Source organism: Onychostoma macrolepis, chromosome 03 (genome assembly GCF_012432095.1).
Source record: "Onychostoma macrolepis isolate SWU-2019 chromosome 03, ASM1243209v1, whole genome shotgun sequence".
Lineage (NCBI taxonomy): Eukaryota > Metazoa > Chordata > Actinopteri > Cypriniformes > Cyprinidae > Onychostoma > Onychostoma macrolepis.
Genome location: NC_081157.1, coordinates 41,463,927 through 41,481,075, shown reverse-complemented (window position 1 = coordinate 41,481,075; position 17,149 = coordinate 41,463,927). Strand labels below are relative to the sequence as shown.

The window sequence follows — 17,149 nt, the reverse complement described above, 5'->3', positions numbered from 1 at the left end:
TTGACCGAAAATCCATGTTCTCCTTTACCACAGGGAGCTTTTGCTTTCTGGAAGATGTCTGTCACAAAGGTGTTATGCAACATCAACTTAGCTAACTGTGTGTTAGATATATTACATAATAAAATGTCACCGCACACACTATATTCACTTTCTCATTCACACACACACACACACCATGACTTCAATATAATAAGTTTTGTATGAAGTTGTGAACTAAAGCATGACCTTTTCTCCACGTCTTTGTCTAGACGTCTATATGAATCTACTCACCAGAAAACCCCAAGAGACGGAGTTACAAACCGCTCCTACAGACACGCCGGTAATGAAATCCTCCACTTTAATGCCTATAGCTTACATGTTTGCTCTCTCAGATGCTCATTTTCCTCATTTCCTGTATTATATATTTGCTGGTGTCTCATCCCAGCGTGCTTTGTATCCGGCGAGGTGACCTTGCAGTGGCCCGGCGGAGAGCTCTGAAGTGTTCCTCGTTAGATGAGAGTGCTGTCTGTCTCCTTGTGTTTTCGGTTGAAAATGATGCCATTACGCCTGCTCGCCACCTCTCTCTGTCACCCTAACGAAGCATGGGCCGCTGCGTCGCTCACGCTGGCTCGACAGGTGTGCGGCTGCTGCTCGCGCCGGCAGTGACTGAAGACTCTCGGCTCGCTGCGGGCCCCGTATCTTTCCTCAGACTCAGCATGCGAACTGCTCTTTTTTTATGGTCCATGTGTCATACTCTCCTCTAAACAAGGTAAGAATGTACTGTCTATAAGTTATGTTGGGATTGTTTTAGTTTACTACATGGATTCAGGCATGCTTTCCAAGTCAATACTTGAAAATGTCATTAAACTTCATCCGAAGTGTTGTTGCTTTGTGCGCGCGGTGCACTTCAGGTAAGCGAAAGTGAGTTTAGAAGACTTTGTTAAAGCATGACGAATTTCAAAAGAAAACGAAGACCTTGTTGAAGGACTCTCTCTGTCTGTCCGCTAACTTTCTAATCCAATTTACTGTGACGTTTGTGATTCCAGCTCTCTGTTGTGCTGTAAGTGTATTAAAACGCTGCTGTCTGACTGCAGGTACTTCATGATTAGACTACGGTGAATAAGATTGAAGTCGAAAATAAAACAGAGTCCCGGCGGAACCGATCGTGTAAGTGCCGCCACGCTTTTTTCCAGCTGACCGTTCAAGTTGATTCGACTATTCCCCTTGAGGTAAAAGGCCCGTTCGATGGCATCCGAGGCCTTAGCTGTCTGTCAGATGCCTGTCTGTAATTTGTGATTACAGCACAAGCGAAGGAGGTGGCAGAGATTAATTCAATCCAACCCACGAATCTGATTGCCTGCATTTGCATATTAATGAGAAAATCTCCCAAATGTTTTTTTTTTTTTTTTTTTCCTTCAGCGTCCTCTTTAACTTCGGCAGGTGCTGAGGCAGAAGACTGATTTTAAAAATGAGAAGAAAAATCTGATATTTACAGCACTTGCGTCTGGCGATCTGAGGTCAGTGTCTGCTTGCGCATGGATTTGCATAAATCTGCATGTGGAATGAGAGGAGACGCGCTAGCCTATTCCTATTGGATTCCCATCTTCATTTAGTCCCTTTTAAGAATGAGAGCGAGTGAGAGAGAGCGGGAGAGCTCTGGAGGGGGCCGCATGGAGCCTCTCCTGAGCAGATACACATGTAATTGTGCGTTCAAATGGGTGTAAATAAAAGCAAAGCTGAGAGGTAAATACAGACTCTCTCTAATATGCCATCTGCTGTCTGTGGGAGCTTGCAGATAAATCGGGCTTGTGATGGCTGTGCGGGAATGCTGCCGGTGGTCTCCTCTCTATTCCCTCTCTTTCTTGTTTCCCCTACATGCTTTCCTTCTTTTTACAAGAGTGTGCATTCAGAGGGGAAGACTGGAGAGTTGTAACACATTAGCTCTGCTCCAAAACCTAGTGAGCTTTCTCACTGCCGACTACCTAAACTGAAAATTGCCTTCTAAAGGCTGGAATACACTACATGCAGTGGTGTAGTGGTGCCTGGAAAAGTGGGTATACTCTTAATATATGCCCCCAATTTTTTTTTTTTTTTCAAATGACCCGGCAAAGGATGAACCGACCTGTGTCATAAACAGTGACATGTAAAACTAGTTTTTCATATTTAGTTCACTATTGTAATATTTGCACACTGTCACTTAACTTCTGCTGCTTGAGTAAGGATCATATGAAAATAATATTATCCACAGAAGAGGTGCAGATTTAGCAATAAATAATTAAAATAAATAAACAAATATAAATAGACTGCAGCAACTGACATTTTGTCAGAACCTCTAGTAAATTGCATGCTATTTTGTTTAGTTGTCTGTTCAGAATTGTGGGAGAATTATGATCTCCATTTGAAACAAACAAAACAATCGTGATTCTCAATCATTTCAGAAGTGAGGGGACAGAAATGTCAAATATGATAACTTTTTGTCTAATTGACAGGTTTTATTACAATTATTATTATTATTATTCCTCTTGCTTTTAATTGGCTGAGAAATCAAATACACTGCTTGACTATTATATAGTTATATAATATTATATAATTTATAATATTTTTCCTGTATTTTCCTAATGACAATTTTATGATTTGTTTAGCCTATATACTACATTTTTCCCCATGTTTATCACAGAATAAGGCAGAATATATATTTTGTAGCCTAGTAGCCTATCTATTGCCAAGTGTAATAAATGCTATCAATTAGCACTGCATTATTCAGAATCAGATGCTTTTTATTACCTGGAGATGACTTGAAAACACACATAAACCATATAGTTGCAATCATGTGTTTACATTCTTAACGTTTCTTTTTATTCAGCTTTGCAACAGTAGAGATATCTTTGGCTACAGCGATAGCTGGATTCTTGCACGTCGTGACTCGTAAGTTAGTAGCTACTTCTACGAGGCCGATTTGGACTTTCTGCGCGAGAGTGCCATCCGGCTTCGAGTAGCCTATAAATGAAACATACACTGCATGAGAGTGTTTACGTCTCGTTCCTGACCGCATCACTGTCTTTAGAGAATATTTGCATTTATTCACATACGATTGTATTAGTTACTCATATGCTGGACTGTCATGATTTGGCTAGTGCAGGACGTGCACCAGGATTTAGAAGTGGGTATACAGAATCTCGGCTGATAAAGAAGTGGGTATACGCCGTATACCTGCGTATACCCTCCACTACACCACTGACTACATGACTTGAACAGGCATTTAGTTCCGGTCCTTGATTCTGATTGGTTGAGCCAAGTTCGAAGCTGTTGTAAATTACACTATAAACACACACCTTTGTTTACGTTTGTGTGTTGCTCGGCAACCACTTTGTTGGAACCACAACCATTTCTGAAGAACTACTTTGTTTGGCAGAAGAATAATGTTTTTATCAATATCATTACACTTTATTTGCGAAGCGTCGTGCCTAACAAAGCCCCTTAGCTGTTATAAATTCAGTGTAAACCACGGCTTCTTGAGGCTTATTGCTTTATCATACACTTGACTTTGTAAATAGTCACAAGAGGAAAACCCTAAACGACTGAGGATCATACACTACCAGACTTTAAAGTTGTTCCAATCACAACGAACTCGCACAGAAACAACAGCCTTGTTGCTAGGAGACGCGTAACAAATTAAAACAATACTTGTTCCAAAATCGGCTGAAAATATCAAACATGTTTGATCTGTGACCATCATACACTACATGATTTTCTATGAACTGTCAACTCATATCTGAAGACTGGATCTGACTTTTGGCAACTGGCTTTGACTGTAAATCAGGGGAAATAGGGGCAAAAGTTGTGTAGTGTATTCCAGCCTCAAGGCAGCAACCTAACGGGTATGGCACCTTAAAAGTGAGTGACTTAGAAAGCTCTACATAAGCAGCGACTGTGTACTCCTCACGCAGAGATTGCAAGACATTCATTTCACAATTCATGTCAATACAAGCAACGCAAAAGGTAATACTTTGCCAAACATACAGGGAATTCATTATTTTAAATTACTTTTCATCAGTATTTTTGTTATGATCTAATTATCAATGGTTTTCAACGTTTGAATGATTCGGTAACACTTTGCAATAAGGTTTTATGTTACCATTAGTTAATCCAATAGCTAACATGAACTAAAAGTGAACAACAAATTTAAAGGATTTATTAATCTTGATTAATTTTTTTAGTTCAAAGCATATCACAGTTCAGACGTTTAGGTTCAAATGACAGTCAAGACTTTTACATTGTTACGAAGAAAAAAAAAAAAACTAACAAGAAACTTTTAAAGAAATTCTGTTCTTAACCTTCTATTCATCAAAGCTATCCTAGCTATAACAGTAGAGCATGGTGCAAACAATGCCAAGATTTGATTCGGAGAAAAACAAAACGAGATTAAATGTATAAAAAAAGCATACCTTCAATGCAGTTTAAGTCACTTTAGATAAAAGCATCTGCCAAATTAATAAAAAAAGACACATCACAGTTTCCACAAAAATATTAAGCAGACCAAATTACAGCTTTGCCATCACAGGGATGAATTATATTTTAAAATATATTTAAATTAGAAAACAGTTTGTAATAACATATTTGTAATATTTTAATGTTTACTGTAATTGTTATCAAATAAATGCGGCCTTTCTGAGACTTCCCATTGTTCATTCTCTAAGTTGTATAAATGAGCATTACTTAATGTACTATGAACAAACATAAATGAGCAATTAACAATTAGTATATTTATAAGATCAGATAAGATTGTTTTTTTGTTCACTGAGCTTGTTGCATTGCATTCTGGGTTTGCATTCTCTGTGAAGGATGCATGCGATGCTGCCTTACTGTAATTTGTTGAAAATATGGTGTCTTTAAAGGCAGCATATGCCTGTGATGCTTTAAAATGCCTCCCAATAGCTTACTTGGTTCAGTGAGATTAATCCATGTAACCATCCATTAACATGATCACACATATGATAAACACTGAAGTTTCTTTTTAATAACTCAGAATTAATTCAATATAAACACATACACTCTCAGAAATAAAGGTACAAAAGCTGTCACTGGGGCGGTACCTTTTCAAAAGGTACATGTTTGTACCTAAAAGGTCCATTTTGGTACCTTAAAGATACACATTAGTAGCCTACTTAATAGGGGTGTAAGGTTACGTGTATTCGTATTGAACCGTTCGGTATGCATTACAAACCGTACGATTCGTTGGACTAATCCTATTACGTTTGGAAAATAAAAGCTTAAAGTGTGTGAAATATCAGTGCCACTGGCTCAACAAGGCAACCCAAACGAAGTAACAGGCAACCTGCTCTTGTATCGACGACAGCCAGAGATATTGTCAAAAACATCAATTATTGGCAATCTTAAGAGGATTTGACATTTCCAATTAATGTAGGCCTGTTACATTCTTATTTTTATTAGGCCTATTATTATTATTATTATTATTATGAAATAATTTTTAATAGTTAATTAAATGTACAATTAATTCGCCCGGCAATAATTAACGCATAACTGACGCTGCTAGGATAAGATTAGGCTATATTTACTCCTCAATTAAAATGTTTTTAAAAAATGTCTTTTAAAACAGGTCTAGGCTATAGGCTACCTACAATCAATTATAGTCCTATAATTAAAATATTTAACACTGCAGTCATCAATAAAAATCAATGAAATATAAAGCTTTTATTTCAAGCACCGACTTTCAAAAACAAAGTCTGTTTAACACGAAATACGTTTCTTATATTTTTTTTTCAGTATGTATGGGACACAAGAGAAATATAAAGGAAATAACTGAAAACAGCTATACCTTTATCAGCATGTTGAAGTAGATTCGTCTCTCTTTGTATCTGAGAGAATATGCGGCTTCAGATGCCGAAAGCTCCGTCATTACTCCGCCATTCCGTTTTTACTTTCACTTTCTGCTTATAGCTGGTGAATTGACTGAGATTAAGACGTTCACCAGCATAAATCTTGAGCAGAGGTTGCAACCCTGGTGCAAACGAGTGCTAGTGTGATATCCATCGGCTCACTTCATGGTTTAGAATATTTCCAACATTGCGACTTAACCAATTGCCCCCCCCATCGAAAACATACCGAACTGTTACACCACTATGTCGTATCGAACCGAACCCTGAATTTTGTGCACCGTTACACCCCTAGTACTTAAAGTGTATATACTATTTGAACTTAATAGGTACAAAAGTGTACCTTTTGAAAAGGTACTGCCCCAGTGACAGCTTTTGTACCTTTTATTTCTGAGAGTGTAGGGCTGGCTACATACATAAAACAATGATTTTAGCTAATTTCCAATTGGTTGAACTGAAACTGTTACAACTCACCTTGTGTTATAAAACACTGTCTGATCTCTCCTCGTTCAAGACTGGTATTAAATGTTACTTTATTCGCTTATATGTAGGCCTACCATGTTCTCAGGTCATGTGTTGAAGCTCTAGCAGGTGGTTTTTATGTCCAGACACATTGGGCAGTCATGCGACACCTCTCCGATTGTGTCTTGTCATTCCACTCTGGCTTCTGCTGTGTGTTATGACTTTAAACGGCAGCGTCTCATGGGCCGTTGCCTTGTGGCTGTGCTCGCTTGCCACGCTGTTTTACGAGCGCCAATGTCAGGCCGTTAAGCGGGCACGCTCTTTTGTAAAGGTTGTCTGCCTCTTAAATGCTGTCGACTTTATTGATGTGCTTCTCTCCACCTCTCTCTCTCTCTCTCTCTCTCTCTCTCCTTCTCTTCGCACAGAAATATGCTGGATGGCCCTGGTTTAAATTCAATTCTTCAACACAAGCCGTTTATTAAGGAGCGAGGGCAGGCTGAGAGTGGAGACTGAGGCGGGGTGAGATGATAAAGCAAATTAATGTCCTCCTTTCGCCGCTAAACGCACACACACGCGCGCACGCACATAGCGATGCTATTTAGCGAGCTTGGGGGGAGAGTCAGTGGTTGTAAACAGGACTAGTGGCGTGAGTGGGAACACAAATCACTGCGTATGACTGTCTGTACGCTCTGCCCGAAAACACTGCCGAGGACATGGAGTGAAACGGGCTGTCAATCTTCCCTGCCGAGCGGGGAATTAGAGCGCTGCCCTCTCCACTGCTTAACCTTGTGCTGCTGGGCTTATCAGGGAGAAATGCCTTTACGCCGCTGACACCAAGACAAATAACACATCACCTCACGCTAACCATAAAATATCTCGTCAATTATGCTAACAACAAGCCGCCGAGGCCGCAATAGCCTGTTACTTTAGCTCTAGTAATATATGAGGTCACACTTTATATTACAGGGTTCACGGTAATGTGTATGTACAAAAGTGTTCTTGAAATTACACATTGATGTCATTTGTGTAAATTAATCTTTTGAAGGTTGATATTAATGCTGAAATGCTAGAAGTGTTCTATAACACTACACGTGAACACTGAATGTTGTTGTGTTCTATATAATGGGGGACAAAATAATGTCCAGCATGACAAATAAGGTTGGGCATTATGAGTAGGGTAATTTTATTTCACGGTAACAAGATATATATATATATATAGGCAGCTCTTAAAGTGACAGCAGTCTAATATTTCTGCTGTTTGTAGTTCATGTTCATCAAACAACAAAAGAGAAAATCTCTCACTGCTCTTGACTTAATAACTTTTGTAAATTTAATAAGAAGAAATATATATATATATATATATATATATATATATATATATATATATATATATATATATATATATATATATATATATATATGTATATATGTATGTAAGGAATAATCAACGGCTCCGCTGTGCGTCGGGTGGTTCTTCGCCTCCACGTCGTGCATTCAAATCGTTTAATGCACAGCTAGCCGTTGATTATCCCGTTATGCCATGGTCATTTCCCAGCATTCACATATTAAAGATGTTAACAATATTTGTGCTGCAATATTTGACCAGAACGATAAAAATGACGGTTATTTTCGTCTGCATTACTATTCAACTGTAACTGTATGTTACCAATTTTTATAGGAAGCGCATTAATATAGAACGTGATTAAACTGACCTGGAACTACCTGTGCGGTTCAACGAATTTAATCAACACCTGCCAGCCAATCAGAATCGAGTATTCAGACAGACCATGGCATATATATATATATATATATATATATATATATATATATATATATATAAAAATATTTATTTCTTCTTAAAGTTACAAAAGTTATTTAGTCAAGAGCAGTGAGAGATTTTCTCTTTTGTTGTTTGATGAACATGAACTACAGACAGCAGGAATATTAGACTGCTGTAACTTTAAGAGCTGCCCGAGTCCACGTAACACATTTTCTTTCTCAGCTGTTTGCTTCCACTTACAATAAGACCTAAATTACTGTGTTTACGAGGACACTTGCAAAGATGGGCAATTTGACACAAACAAGTGTGTATTTAACCATTCAAGGCCTATAAATCGGCAAAATAACTTCACGTGCACGCGCCACTCTGACAGCACTGACAGAACGCACATTTAGTGAAATGAGTTTTCACTTTTGATTGCATTTCAATGGCTTAAAATCACTTTTTAACCACAATGCTTAAAGCGTGCAAACAAAAAGTTTCAAGACCACGTAGCAAAGCATTGTCACATGCACGCCTAACCACAATAGAAACAATAGTCCAAAATCTCTACCGGTTGACTCTTATGCTTATAAGTTTATTAATCAAGGGTGCATGTATTTGCTTAATACGGTAAAAACAGTAATAGTATAACATATTACAGTAAAAAATTACTTATTTTATTTTAATACAATTTTAAATGTAATTTATTGATGTGATGGCAAAGCTGTGCTTTCAGCAGTCATTACTCCAGTCATCAGTGTCACATGATCCTTCAGAAATCATTCTAATATGCTAATGTAATGCTCAAGACTTATTATATATTTCTTATAACATTATAATTATACTGATTAAATATTATTTACTTAATATTAATATTAATTTAGGTAGTATAAAATAGATGCATTTTCACTAGCGGTCCTAGACATTTGGACTTTGCTCTGTACAACCACCAATTATCATATTACACTAACACCAACATTTGAATCACTTTACATATTTGATGATCAAATAATGCAAACAACAAAACTGGCAGTGAATCACTGAGTCTGCTTTAGGCTGTTTGGCTGTTAGCGTTTGTGTGTTTGTTTTATTTCCTCGCTTGCCAACAATTTAGGCAGATTTATGTTTATGATGGCGGGGGGGGAGTTGATTCAGATGAGAAGAAAAAAAGAAGAGATGAAAACATGATTTATTAACATCACTCCATGACTCACTGCACCCCTCCTCTCCTCTTACACTTTTCCCTCCAAGTAGCTAATAACTGCTAATATAATAATAACAGTAGGAGGGAAGCAGGGGTTTCTAGTGTGCTGGCGTGACAGACAGCTTATGTATGCTTTGGAGTTTGTATTAATTTACTGTAAGTGTATTTATGGAAAAACTACTCGTATGTTTAAAAGATTTGACATTGGTATTTTTGCTGTTGTTTACTATAAGTGTTAGTTAGGTTTTGTTATATTGTGAGTATTGTCACAAAAAAAGGCTATTGTTAGAAATGATACATAAGTGCCTGTGACACGATGCTATGTAGCAGCACTCCCTTAAGTTTGTTATTGCTTTTATAAAGATATTTAAAATATTAAGGATGAAAATAACAATATTAAATATTATAGACAACATTTTATTTTATTTTGCTGCTTTAAAACATGCATTCCTTCTCACTGCACTAATAGACCAATATTGACCCCCTCTTTGCATTTTTTTTTTCTCTCTCTCTCTCTTCAAATCATGTTCAGTTAAAAAGCGGAAAGCGAGGTGAAAGAATAGAGGCACTGGAGCTGAAGGCTGAGAGCAGCTGTTTGCTAGCGGTGCGCTCCTATCAGGACTGTTTCAGAGATGTATCGATTGTTGTCTGCACAACTCTCTCTGTTGCACAACATCACTGCTCATTCATTTATCTTCTGATAAATGAATTGCCTCCTTTTGTTGATCTATTTTCTGATCTCTTCCTGTCTCAATAAATCCCTTGTATCCTGAATATGCTTTTCTCTTCTGTAATAATAGTCTGGAGCTGTTTGCAATCATAGGTCCACGTTCAGTTCAGTGGGTAGAATGAGGCCAGGGTTTATTACTTAAGAAATCTCATAAATATAAATGTAATACAAAAGTTCCAGTGTGTGCAGTGATACATAGCGGTTGATGCTGAATTGGTTTTGTTTGTAATACTGTACTTGTTTTTTTTTTACTTAATTTTTTTGATGGAGATACATGGGGAGAACTGTTGCATACAGACAATATCAAACTAAAAAAATTTTGACCTGAACTTTAATAGTATTTAGTGTTCATTTTGGATTTCATTAACATGAAGGACTGGCCTGCCATTGTTCTATTTGTTGTTTTTTTGTCTGTTATACAGTATGTGAGCGATTGAGGGGAGGGGCTGCAGGACAAATACGGCAAGATGACTTATGTATGCAAAGGCTCTTTGCTGCTTTTCATTTGCGAAGGGATTTACAGAGACAGATTCTGGGAAGTAATATTCCGGTGAAGTGGCCGCTCTGTTTTTCGTCTTGCGGTAACTGGCCTATACATCTCCATCCCTCTATTCCTCTATCTATCTCTACATCGCTCCATTTTTTATTTCCCCCTTGTTTCAAACTCAATTTTCCCCTCCAAAACTCACTTGTCAGCATATGCGCTCTGACTTTCTCGAATGTACCGCACTCTCTCCAATTACACACACGAACACACACACACGCACACAGTACCACCCTCTCCATCTCAATTTTATTTACTCTTTGCCTGTTCGCATTGCTTCCCAGCTGCGTGCGTGCATGTCTCTTTCTGTCTGCCTACTGCGTCTTGTCCCTGTTTCTGTCTCTGTTCTCACCTCCCGCTCTTCCTATCCATATATAACGTGATGACATTAGTATTCATAGGTATTTGTATGTAAAGTAGTTCTAGCACACGTTCATTTTTTGTATGTTTGGACAGATAGACTGAAACAGATTGGAAGCATCTAAAATTCAATCCTTTTTATGCATGAACAACTTTGAGATTTAAATGTTTACAAAATCGTTTGAGGTTCACAGAATACTGAACTCACAGAATGATTAGGTTAATTGATTTTATTGTATTGTATGCATTTAAAATGTATTTTTTAAATATAATTAATTATATTAATTCAGTTTAACTCCATCACATTTAAAAAATGTATACTGTAATATTTTACTCATATTTCATACTTGATGTTATGATATATTAAGCTAAATATAAGTGTATTTAATAAAATATATTTTATTAGGTTTTACATTTACACTTCTGGATTTTTTAAAAAAAAAAATTTTTTATACATTTACTTGAATTCCCAACCCCAAAGAGCACCTTTTGAATCTCATTGAACTCCCTGAGCACCCTGGACTTTTTTTGTCTTTCTAATCAAATATATTTTTGCTTTACATACATAAAATAATACAATTTTGCTATATATACAGTGAGAGAGACAAAAGAGAGAGATTTATTTATTAAAAACTATTTTCCCATCCGTCCATCCATCATCAACATTTTATACATACTGTAATTAACCCTAAAATACTTTTGCAATATTCTTCAATTGAAATGCTTATAAAGCTGAACTAAATCTGAAAATCGGAGAGAAAAGGACTTTCTCAAGCAAAGTTTCTCACGTGCTGTCAGTCCATTGACATCAGTCCATTGTGCGTTTCGTTCTGTCCAAAAAGGTGTGTGTATATTTTGCATACAAACACCTATGAACCAGCTCATCCTGCCTATCCTCCTTCTCTGCACTCTGTCCCGCCTCCTTTTTTTCCTTCCCTCTTTTCCTTGCTCCTGTGCTCCCACGAGCAGATGGTGTGAGGTTGGAGGTGGACAGGTAACAGACGACCCCATGTCCCTACTGATCACACATGCCCTGCCCAGGCCCGTTCTGTCCTCCCTCCTGCTTTCAACGTCTCCAGCCTTTCGACCTCGCTTTCTCTGTCCCTCTCGCTCGCTCTCTCTCACTCACTCTCCTGATGGTGCGCTCTGTCTGGCCAGCAGCAGATGGTGGAATGGATCAGGAGGAGACGTCCTCTAACCCGGGACTGAGTCCAGAGATCATAGACCGTCCCATCACGGCCCAGTGGAGCTGGACCATAGCACTCTGTGTGTGTGTGTGTGCATTTCTATTTTAATCACTGCTGCTATGAGGCTGATGTAATTTGTTTGGCAACATAGAATATTTTGTGAGAAGTTTTGCATGCTTGCTACTTTTTGGTGTGTGAAGACAACATGAAATGAAAATTAGTGTGCAGTGTGTAAATGTTTTGGATATTAAAACAGTTTCTCGTATCCCAGCTGAGAATGCAGATGCAACTATAAGTATTTAATTTCCCTAGAAAGTGCTCTGTTTGTGAGCAACCCGGCACTGCTTAGTTAGTGGAATGAGCTTGGGGTGGGGCTGGGAGGGAGGGGGGGGATTTATTCTTTTTTTTTTTTGCACTTCATGATACACTTATTCAAAGATGACATTGTATCAAACCGAACCATTTTGTAATAAATGTCCCAGGTCTTGTGCATGTTATTAATATATTTATATATATAATTTTTTTATTCAAATATTACTCTTTTTTTTTTTTGTAAGCAGGTCTCAAAAGGTATTTGTGAATAAGTATAACTGCTGTTGAAAAGTCTGATGTGAATTCAACATTTTTAATTTAAGCAATGATACTGATAAATATAGAATACGGCTTCAGCTTTAATTAGTAAAATTTCAATATAGAGACGGGAGAAATTTCAGACAGAGTTACTATATCAATATGTCTAGCCTTACTGTGGTTGAAAATGACTCATATTGTGGTAAAGGTTATGATTATATTGCCCACCTGTAAGTATTTTAAACAGGGAGCTGTTAGAAAGTCACTTCATAATTCTTAAAATCCCCAGTGAGCAACTGTGGCAAGGTACAAAATCTCGAGTTTGGTGACGAAACAAAATTCATATCAAATATTTAAGACAGGACTTTATTTAATCCATTAAGAATTGACCATTTCAAAATGAATGCAGATGGTTGGAGCAGAGTGGGTGAAAAATAAGGATTCATGGCAATGAATTGAAAAGTTATGGTATTAGGTTTTGATTAAACATGATTTTTAATGTGGAACACAAATGAATTGTGCAATAAGACCAGGGAGTGCATTAAAATATGGGTCATATTTTTGATTTCATGTTAAATTTTTAAAATTCAGCCTCGCAGATGAACAACCGAACGCCATTCATCAGCTCAGCAGTTCTTAGTGTTTCTTTCATTTTAATTTCTATTCCCCGCTCATTGACTCACCCTCCCTCTCTTTCACTCGGTAATGACGTTCGAAACGTGATGCTTGTAAGCAGTCTCGACCTCATTCTTATGTGACGTTTGTACACACATACAGTGTTCTTTTGCCTGTCACAGCAACACAAAAACTCCCTCCTCTCACACACACAAACCACCCACACTGACATCTTATCTTTTGATCCTTTTGTTCTACACGCACCTGTATGCATTATTTTCTTCCGGCTTTTATCTCGTTCTCTTCCCCAGAGACTTACAGGAGCAAATTCAATTTTTTTTTTAATTTTCAAAAAATTAATATCACACCCAATAGTGAAAAACAGAGTGAAATGGAAAAAGAAAAGGCAGAATGAGAGACGGACAGATGGAGGGAAACAATAGAGTGGGTGAACGAATGAGATGGAGAGTTTTAATTCACAGGCCTGGTGGGATGTCTTACCTCATTTCCTCTCTCTTGCTGGGTTCTAATAAGAACTATTAGAGCGCTGAATGATATTAAAGGGCTAGACGCGTGTGGTTTTTTTAAAATATATATATATATACTTAGAAGACGTGTGTGTGTGTGTGAGTGTGAAGATGTGTGTGAGAGCTCCTGCTGAGTCGAGATGAGTCTGTGTGCGAGATGTAAGCTGTGCTGGGGTCTGTAGCCCCCCCGCCTGCCCTCTTGTGCTCAGGACCCCTGCCGAGACAACCATCCAAAAGCTGTAAGCGATAATGGGAGATTTGACTGGCCACGCACACCGTGTTCCCATTATATGAAATCTGTTTTTATTCCTCTATATCTGAGAGCCTTCTCCCTCTCTTCTTCATCCTTGTTTTCTTTCCTCAAATCTAATTTCTCTGGGCGTCTCCTCCCCCGTTTCATTTTCTCTCTTGGAAAGTGTAATTATGAATATTTGTCCTTACATGGGCGGGATTCATTTTCTCATTATGAGCTCTAAATAAAATCTTTGTGTGTTTTTGCGAGTCTCGATGCACACTTGTATAACGTAGTGTACTGCTAATATTTGCCGCTTTCATGCGAGTTAAGTGATAGACAATAAGATTTTGAAGCTAAATGTATCTCATTCGTGCATGTATCAAATGTGCGTATTAAATTACCCATCAATGCATTATTTCCGAGGACAAAGAGCTTGTTTTTCTGAGCTTTTTGTGGCTTACAATTAAAAAATATAAAGCTTATGTAAGTTTATCTGTGTTTTCACAGTATACACTCTTAAAAATAAAGGTGCTTAAAAAGACGCCATAGAAGAACCATTTTTGGTTCCACATAGAACCATTCAGTCAAAGGTTCTTTAAAGAACCATCTCTTTCTTACCTTTTTATAATCTGAAGAACCTTCTTTCGCCACAAAGAACATTTTGTGAAACAGAAAGGTTCTTCAGATGTTAAAGGTTCTTTATGGAACCATTTAGACAAAAAAGGTTCTTCTGTGGCATTGTGAAGCACCTTTACTTTTAAGAGTGTATATACTGTACAATGTGCGGATGAGGTTGAACAGTCAGCCATGGTAGATGCCATTCTTGGTTTTAGGATATTAATTCAAGTCCTTAGCCTAACAGATCTTTTCCACCTCTTCAGTAAGTTGTTGGTTGCAAGTTTAAATGTCCTTTAATTTGCTCTTTGACTTGAAATATCTGATATGACGCCATTACTTGTGTCGCATGTTCTGTTCTTTGAATTACCTGATTTATTTCTCTTAGACTCTAGATGTTTTGATGATTCATTCCCTTAATGTCCCAAAGTCTAAAATAACACAAATATGATCTGTGGAGATTTACGTCTTTGCCGTTTTGACTCAGTGATTGTTCCATGCTGGATCCCTGAACAATCAGCGTCATTTAGTCTTGAAAAAGTTTAGTGTGACAATCCCCTAGTTTTGTGAGGTCTGAATTAGTCCCTTTTTGGCTGATTATATCAGTGCTGTTCTCTAATGAGTGTTTAAAGATATTTATGAGTCAGTCTACATGTGACACTTGCCGCAGGAGAGCAGATCACACTACACACACACTTCAGCACTCAAAAACACCAAAACTAAACTGTCTGACCACCCACATCTATCTGTCTGTCTGTCTACACTGTAAAAATATCTATCTATCTATCTATCTATCTATCTATCTATCTATCTATCTATCTATCTATCTATCTATCTATCTATCTATCTATCTATCTATCTATCTATCTATCTATCTATCTATCTATCTATCTATCTATCTATCTATCTATCTATCTATCTATCTATCTGCTGTAAAAAAATTTTGTTTGTCTGTCTATCTATCTACACTGTAAAAATATTTGTAAAATATTCTATCTATCTAGTAAAACATATTGTCTGTGTGTGTATATATCTATCTAGTAAAACATTGTGTATCTATCTATATCGTTCTATCTATCTATCTACACTGTAAAAATATTCTATTTATCTATCTATCTACACTGTAAAAATATTATATCTACACTGTAAGCATATTCTATTTATCTATCTATCTATCTATCTACACTGTAAAATTCTATCTACACTATAAAAATATTCTATCTACACTGTAAAAATATTGTTTTTATCTATCTATCTATCTATCTATCTATCTATCTATCTATCTATCTATCTATCTATCTATCTATCTATCTATCTATCTATCTATCTATCTATCTATCTATCTCTATCTATCTATCTATCTATTCTATCTATCTATCTATCTATCTATCATTCATCTATCTATCTATCTATCTATCTATCTATCTATCTATCTATCTATCTATCTATCTATCTATCTATTCATCTATCTATCTATCTATCTATCTGCTGTAAAAAAATTTTGTTTGTCTGTCTATCTATCTACACTGTAAAAATATTTGTAAAATATTCTATCTATCTAGTAAAACATATTGTCTGTGTGTGTATATATCTATCTAGTAAAACATTGTGTATCTATCTATATCGTTCTATCTATCTATCTACACTGTAAAAATATTCTATTTATCTATCTATCTACACTGTAAAAATATTATATCTACACTGTAAGCATATTCTATTTATCTATCTATCTATCTATCTACACTGTAAAATTCTATCTACACTATAAAAATATTCTATCTACACTGTAAAAATATTGTTTTTATCTATCTATCTATCTATCTATCTATCTATCTATCTATCTATCTATCTATCTATCTATCTATTCTATCTATCTATCTATCTATCTATCTATCTATCTATCTATCTATCTATCTATCTATCTATCTATCTATCTATCTATCTATCTATCTATCTATCTATGCTGTAAAAATATTGTTTTGTCTGTCTGTCTATCTACACTGTAAAAATATTCTATTTATCTATCTATCTACACTATAAAAATATTCTATCTACACTGTAAAAATATTGTTTTTATCTATCTATCTATCTATCTATCTATCTATCTATCTATCTATCTATCTATCTATCTATCTATCTATCTATCTATCTATCTATCTATCATCTATCTATCTATTCATCTATCTATCTATCTATCTATCTATCTATCTATCTATCTATCTATCTATCTACTGTAAAAATATTGTTTTGTCTGTCTATCTACACTGTAAAAATATTCTATTTATCTATCTATCTACACTGTAAATATATTGTTTTTGTATCTCTATCTATCTACACTGTAAAAATATTGTTTCTATCTATCTGTCTGTCTGTTATTCTATCATTATATTGCTCTATCATTCTGTCTATTGATCTATTGATTGATTGATCATTCTGTCTTTCTATGGATAGTTCTACTGAGAGCT

General features: G+C 36.4%; 1 long non-coding RNA gene across 1 annotated transcript; it reads left to right on the top strand.

The window, feature by feature from the left end:
* The first annotated feature begins 556 nt into the window (after positions 1-556).
* Positions 557-6,963, top strand: LOC131536262 (uncharacterized). Its single transcript, XR_009269899.1, has 4 exons — positions 557-748; positions 1,074-1,146; positions 1,399-1,496; positions 6,761-6,963. It is a non-coding gene; the product is annotated as an uncharacterized LOC131536262 (long non-coding RNA).
* Positions 6,964-17,149: the final 10,186 nt, after the last annotated feature.